This window comes from Nicotiana sylvestris, chromosome 11, assembly GCF_000393655.2.
Source record: "Nicotiana sylvestris chromosome 11, ASM39365v2, whole genome shotgun sequence".
Classification (NCBI taxonomy): Eukaryota; Viridiplantae; Streptophyta; class Magnoliopsida; order Solanales; family Solanaceae; genus Nicotiana; species Nicotiana sylvestris.
In genome coordinates this window covers 121,944,096-121,951,790 of record NC_091067.1, presented here as the reverse complement: position 1 = coordinate 121,951,790, position 7,695 = coordinate 121,944,096, and the positions used below count along the sequence as shown (strand labels likewise).

The 7,695-nt window shown below is 34.9% G+C and overlaps 1 long non-coding RNA gene across 14 annotated transcripts; it reads right to left on the bottom strand.

The window, feature by feature from the left end:
* Window positions 1-1,493: 1,493 nt before the first annotated feature.
* Window positions 1,494-7,372, bottom strand: LOC104249355 (uncharacterized). 14 transcript variants are annotated; one of them, XR_011403826.1, is made up of 8 exons: window positions 7,089-7,362; window positions 6,871-6,907; window positions 4,711-5,263; window positions 4,491-4,617; window positions 4,146-4,422; window positions 3,955-4,068; window positions 3,759-3,873; window positions 1,494-1,776 (listed from the first exon to the last, which is right to left on the bottom strand). It is a non-coding gene; the product is annotated as an uncharacterized lncRNA (long non-coding RNA). The 14 variants fall into 14 exon arrangements; XR_011403824.1 differs by having other exon boundaries at window positions 4,711-6,966; window positions 7,089-7,372; XR_011403822.1 differs by having other exon boundaries at window positions 4,711-6,907; window positions 7,089-7,371.
* Window positions 7,373-7,695: the final 323 nt, after the last annotated feature.

Genomic DNA, 7,695 nt, shown 5'->3' with positions numbered 1-7,695 from the left:
ACTGTTTCGACTACGACCAACTTTCCAACACTTAAGCTCTCATTTAGGGACTAAGCGTCCCAAAATTCTCCGAAACTCACAACCGAACATCTCGGCAAATCAAAATAGCAAAAATAAATACATGGAAGGCAGTTAATAGAGGATCGGGGTGTAAATTCTTAAGACGACCGATCGGATCGTCACAACAAGTAAAAAAAATATTAATTACAAAGCATAGAAGAAAGACTAATATGTTGAATGACCAAAGATATAGATAAATGTATAATGGTCAAAATGCCCCTCTCATTACTCCCTCTGTCCTATATTAGTAGTTGTTAAGGTTACTAAACATATTTTTCCCAAAATACTTGTCAACTATATAAACAATATATATAGAGTGCACATATATTGAAATTAGAAATAAGAGTAAATTTGTCAAGAAGTTACTTCTTATTTATGATTTCTTAAATAATTTATTAAGAGATTTCACTACTAAAAACAACAAATTTGTGACCGTCAAATCAGTCGAAAATCGATTTTTTCGACCGATTTACGACTGAAAAGAGTCAGTCAGAAAACACGTGGTCGCAATATATTTGCGACTGAATCAGTCAAAAAATTGCGACGGATTCAATCGCAAATTGAAAGAAGCGGGTACATTTGAAATTAAGTAATTTGCGACTGAATTAGTCGCAAATTTAGCGACTGATTCAATCACTGACCAGAGTTAAAAAATAAATATAAATAAAAAGTTTCGATTGATTCCGTCAAAAAATTAAAAATAAAATTAATTTTTAATTAATTATTCTGAGTGAAACAATCATAAATATTGATTATTAATTAATTAAAAATATCGAAAATTATCCATTTGCGACTGATTCAGTCGCAAAAATTAATTAAATATTGTTAGAAATTTTCAATTTGCGACTGAATCAGTCGCAAAGCTGGATAATTCCTGGTGATATTTGTGTTGGATTCAGTCACAAATCGTGGCATTTTTAGGCAGAATCCTACTGTATTTCTAATTACCCACCTGCCAAATAAAACAACCAACCAAACACCTAACAATTAACCAAAAACCTAATATAACAATCCAAAATTCAATATTTATCACAAGCAAACAATAATATTTATAACAATTCAACCAACTAATGAAACAACAAACTATCAAACAACATAAATTAAACATGTCTCTAACTTCAACTCTAAAACATTCAAATAGCCTATTCAGATTCAATCTCCTCCTCAAACTCAGACTCCGTTGCAGCTCTTTTCTTGCTTTTATTTTTTAACAATTTTTAGATCAAAGCCTGAGTTTCTTGAAGTTCTTGCGACATTTGATCCACTCTTTGACGCATAGATTCCATGTCTTCCTGGGAAACTGATGCCCCAGTGAATAATTCTGTTGGTGGACGACTAGAGGATGGCTATCACGACCCAAAATCTCACTTGTCGTGATGGTGCTTATCGTGGAACTAGGCAAGCCTTAACTCGACATCTCAACACAGTAGAACTTTCAAATAAAGATGGAAGCAGTTAATATTAAAGAAATCCTTTTAAAATTAGAATATAACTCCAAAATTACTATACAATCCATCCCCAAAACCCGGTATCACTGAGTGCATGAGCATCTAAATGATAATAACATCCGACTGATAAAACACTGTCTGGAAATACATAACAGTACAACATGAAAGGAAAAGAGAGTTAAGGTCAGCGAACGTCATGCAACTACCTCAATAGTCTCCTGAGTCTGACTCCTCAATCAGCAACCGCTATGACCAGAAGTGTCTGGATCTGTACACGAGGTACAGGAGGTAACGTGAGTACACCAACTCAGTAAGTAACAGAAATAAATAAGGAACTCAGAAGTAGTGACGAGCTATACAATAGAGTTATCTCAATAACTTTCAAATAAGAGTAGTTGTACTTTCAGTTTAACATTTCAAGTCACATCAGTCCGTACTCAATAAACCAGATATCAAATTTGACTGAGCAGTAAATAATATCTTTCAATAATTTTTAAAATAGTGATATGACATCTGCGATGCAACAGTAATGAAGTAAATGTATTTTCTCAGACTAACAGTCACTCTGTCCTCTCATTCACTCCAACCTCACAATCACTCATTCCTCACATTCACTCATTCCTCTCAGTCGCTCAGCACTCGGCACTCGCACTCAGTAGGTACCTGCACTCACTGGGGGTGTGTACAGACTCCGGAGGGGCTCCTTCAACCCAAGCGCTATAACAAGCCACCTAGTGGCATAAATCACTCAGGCCCTCGGCCTCACTCAATCATACATCAGTAACAACATGATGCGGCATGCAGTCCGATCCCATAAATATCCTCACAGATCAAGCCCTCATCCTCACTCAGTCATAAATTAATAACAACATGTTGCGGTATATAACCCGATCCCATAAATATCCTCACAAATCAGGCCCTCGGACTCACTCAGTCATTAATCTCTCCAGTCCCTCGGGCTCTCAAAAATCATATAAACAGCCCAAACAGAGGTAATGTCATGTATCAACAATGAACAGCAAGAGACGGAGGCATAATAAGCAAAAAAAAGTTATGACTGAGTACAAAACAGCAATTAGCAGCTAATTCAGTAAATGCACGACCTCGTAGGTCTCAACAGTGATCACATAAGGCCTAAACATGATTCTAACATGAAGTACAATCAATTTTTATGAAAATAGAGGGAACATGTATTAAACAGTAGACCAATTAATTCCACATACACTATTCATAGACGTTGTTCACAGGTATTGTTCACTGCTGTAGAAAAATCAGCAACTTCCAAAGAGAAAAATTCAACAGCTTTTTTTTTATTTTATCCGTTAACTTTCTGAAATCCACCCGAGGCCCCCGTAACCTCAACAAAATACACCAACAAGTCCTAAAACATCATACGAACTTAGTCGAAATCTCAAATCACATCATAAAATGCTAAAACCGTGCATCACACCCCAATTCAAGCCTAATGAATCTAAGAACGTCCAACTTCCATATTCGATGCAAAAACCTATCAAATCAAGTCCGAATGACTTCAAATTTTGCATACCAGTCATAAATGACATAACAAAGCTATGAAAATTTTCAGAACTGGATTCAGACCCCAATATCAAAAAGTCAAACTCTCGGTCAAACTTTCCAAAAATCTTTTATTTTCCAACTTCCGCCAAAATGCGCCGAATTATCCTACAGACTTCCAAATCCGAACATGTGTCTAAATCCAAAATCACCATACGAAACTATTGGAATAATCAAAGTTCCATGCCGAGGTCTTTTTCTCAAAAGTCAAATCTCCGGTCAAATGGTGATAATTTGATCTAGGGACCTCTGAATTCGATTTCAGGGCATATGACCAAGTCCCAAATCACGATACAGAACTATGGAATGGTCAAAACTTTTATTCGGGTTCGTTTATTCAAAATGTTGGCCGAAGTCAACTCAGTTGAGTTTTAAAGCTCTAGTTCACAATTTAATCCATTTTTCACATAAAAATCTTTCGAAAAATTATACGAACTGCGCACGCAAGTCGAGAAATTATTTATACCACTTTTCAAGGTCTTAAAATACTGAGATGATTATTTAATTCAAAGATGACATTTTGGGTCATCACAATGGCTGTACTCCAATCCCGCAAACTCTGCCTTTATTTTATTATTTTCACGAGAAATAAAGAAAAGAAAGTAAAAGAAGTAAGAAAACAAACAAGCAAATTTCAAATTAATACCAAAATAGATAATTATATGATATTTATACCTTTATTCACGCCACCAGCTGCTTGTGTCCAAATTGCAGTCATATCCTCTGGGGTCGGCTAAGTTCTTTCAGGTTGAGTTTGTTGCCATGTATCAAGATCAATATGATACTTGTCCTAAAATAAAAATAATACACGTTATATAAATAAAATAAACCAAGAAGAAAAAATAATATAATGTTGGTGTTTGGATTATACAAATATCTCTAAAGTACGCGGTTCGATTCATCCTTCTCTTGTGCCATCCTTCTTCTTCTTATGAGTCTCTGCAAAGACCTCAGCATAAATCACATCTCCCCCACGTTCCTTTTCCTGAAAATTAAGCTTTAATTATATATATGTTCAATTTGCATACTTGTAAAACTAAGAATATTTTATATTGAAATTACCATTCTCCAACGATGGGCTGCAAAACTAATAAACCTCCAGTATGAAATGCTCCACCCTTAGTAGAAGCTCTGTTTAACTTTGCTTGTTCACTCTTCTTCTTCCACTCAAGGGTGTTCCACTTCACCAAGAGCTGATTCCAGACATCTTCACGTATCCAATTAGGCATTTTGCCACCTTTCCTAGCAACATGATGTATATTTGTTATCAGCTTCTATGCTTTCTTCTCGAAGTTATCATGCACCAGATTTTCAAGTGTTGGCTGCCATACGCACTTAACTTACAAAATTGAATAAAAAATATTAGACGAATGAGGATAAATATTAATAAAAATTAATTTATCTTACCTTAAATTGTTGCCACATATTCATTCTGATCTGGTATGGTATCTATCTCCAAGAATTCCATGGCTCGTCAAAAAATGTCTTCATAGATTCCATCACCATATGCGCAACCTGAAAGGATGGCAAAAACCTGCATTTAATTTTAACATATAAAATGTCATTAAATTCATTATATGCAAAATTTTATTGGAAGTTTTTAAAAGGAAATTGAATAAAAACTCACTCAACGTCACGGGGAATGATAATCGGCCGATAAAGATGATCGTACTGTACAGTCCCTCTAGTACAATGTCTCACGGTACCAGCATTTGTAGACGTACTAGTAGATGGGGATGCAGCTGCGTGAGAGCCTCCAATAGCCAAGTTAGATATACTTGGAGTGGATGATGCTGGAGATGATAATTGAGTGGGCAATGTATGAGGCACAAAAGATGAACCACCATGCTGGCTACTATGATGGCTCGGGGACAATCGATGGTGAGCTGCCGATCTGACTAGCAGGACCACACGAGGAAGAAGCTGGGAAATGAGGCGTGGGTATTAAATTAATGGTGGTCGAAGTTGAGCCACCATGAGAAGGCATGGAGTACTACTGAAGCGAGCTAGATGTCGGAAGGACTTTGAAAAAGTCAGATGACTGTGAAGCTAGCATGGAAGGACGAAGAGGTATAGGAAGAGGGCTCATATTTGGTATAGATTGAGGAAACTGACTTGATCTAGGTAAAGTGTGTTTCTTCTTCTTAGAGTTTTTTATTTTTTTTACCGCGAGAATCCATCTGTGTAATAAATTTGGAAACGATAATAAGCTTAACTTCTTAAGTTGAATCATTAAATTTGGAAAAGTAATCATTAAGTTTGAATTAGTTGCTAAATTTATCAAAAGTTACAAATCATACCACATAAATCTACCCATTCAGAGCACTTTATGCCAGAACAATTATGCACTGTGAATGGAGATAAGAAGAGGACTAAATATTCAAACGTGTAAATGTCAATAATTCAACATCAATCCTATAAAGCAGTACACGTTAAAGAATCAAAGCGATGAACTTCTTCAATATCAAAATTGTCTATAAGATATCTAGACCGTCTGACCTTGTCTACTTTTCATAATAAGTCATGTTGACATCTTTATGTATATGTCAACAACTTTATGCCTTATATAATATACTTATAATATGGTTCTATAATTATACAATGGACAAATACTGATGTTCACCCTAAAATAGCTTATGAAACAAACATAAGATGAAGGAAATTTGTTTCCAAACATCACTTTCCAAAAATTCATTCTCAGTGAAATGGTAAGTATAAACTTCAAGCTAAAACAAAATCACTAACTCTAATTAAGTAGTTTAGCGGAATTCACCTCAAAAGCAGCTGCATATTTTAACTTTAAATGAGTGCCAGCCATTAGCTTTTACCCATCGCCCTTACTATTCAGGACATAGTGAAATAGTGAATTCCCTTGTCTTTCTCATCTTGTGTCTTTTCCAACATAGCAATAGAATCGAAATGGATTTCACTCAACAGTTAAGAATGACAGAGAAGTACACAATCATAAAGTTATAGTTTACCAAAAAATACATGAATTGCATGTAATTTTGCTATTACTCCAATAAAGCTATTTATTCATTCTTCGTCCATCTTTAATAAACTTTCAGATAAACAACGTCTTCATGCAAAGATGGAAAAGTTTCAAGAAAGTTATTAAAAATGATTACTTGAGTAGTAACTGTAATCTTGTCTCAGTTTACAAGAGTAGCAAAAAATCATTCGAATAGCAAAAAAATAAGATGAAGGAAAGTTTATAAAGCAACTGTTGAAGGATCGATATTCTACCTTTTCTTGCATCTATCAACTATAGTTGGTTGGATTAGAATTTTAGTGGTAGATGAACTATTATGAACCTTTATCATTGGAATGCTTTTTGAGAATGTCCTGAAGTTATGAGACTTCTCTTAATTACTAAAGCAACCTAATAAACCTTACGATTTCAACTCACTCCTTGGATGCTGACTTTTGAAAAACCATCCAAACTATATGCAAGCCATAGGCGCCAAACAATTAAATAAGATTTGATAAGACTGAGCCCCTAGCTTATCAGAGAGCATAAATCGGGCAAATATACTTAGAATTCTAGGATTTTCTCAACTGAATCACTACCATAATTCTAAGATTTCATATATTTCATCACTATCTACTGTCATTGTAAAGCTAAGTTTGCTCACGTCACAGAAAGTACAACACATTAATCAATAATAAGTGCGAGTAATAAATCCATAAACATACATATAATTAAACCCATTAATTTAATTGGAAGAAATTTATAGAGTTGAGAAATGAAAAAACTAGGGTTGTCGGCGTAAGAGCCAATACATACCAGTCTTATGATTCCCTGTTAAGTTTTCTCTACAGCACTGGTAAGAGCAGCCACTGTTAGTCGTCTCACTCACTCTAACGTACATGAAAAATTATACTACAAAACAGAATGAAAAAATATTTGTTCTGCAGCGAGAGCGGAAACAATTCCCACCCGCAATAGCTATGAGGAGACATAGATTCATAGAACAACAAACTAATGAAAACAAATTAACTTACCGGAGTATGTTGAAGGGAGATTTCCGGCGAATTGGGGAGTTCTAGGAGTCTTTGATTTGGGGAAATAGCTAACCTTTGGGAGTATTTGATTTGGGAAAAACCTAAGCCGTAAGAAGAGTGCTTCTTTTTCTCTTTTTGTCAAGTTAAATTTCACAACAACAAAAAAAATGGCGCTTAAATTTTCTGAAAATTTTAACTTTGCGCTGCAAATTTAGTGCGAGATTAGCGGGAAATATATTCCACGCCAAACTAATCCGCGACTGATTCCATATCAAAAACTAGCGATTCTTTCGGTCGCAATTTAAAAAAAATAATTTGACCAAAGTTTAATATTTGTGCCTGTAACATACGCAAATGGTCAAATAAAATTGTTTGACTTTTAGTTTTCGATTGAATCCGTGCAATAATTTATCCCGGATTTTTATGCGAGACGTTGCGACCAATGTTATCGGAAAAATAGTTCAAACAATAAAAAAAATATAACAAATATTATTTTTGAAAATTCCGATTGAATCAGTCGCAAATTTGTGACTGATTCTTTCGGTCGCAAATATTCAGTCGCAAATCAGTTGTTTCTTAGTAGTGTTTGCAAGAAAAAAATGACAAT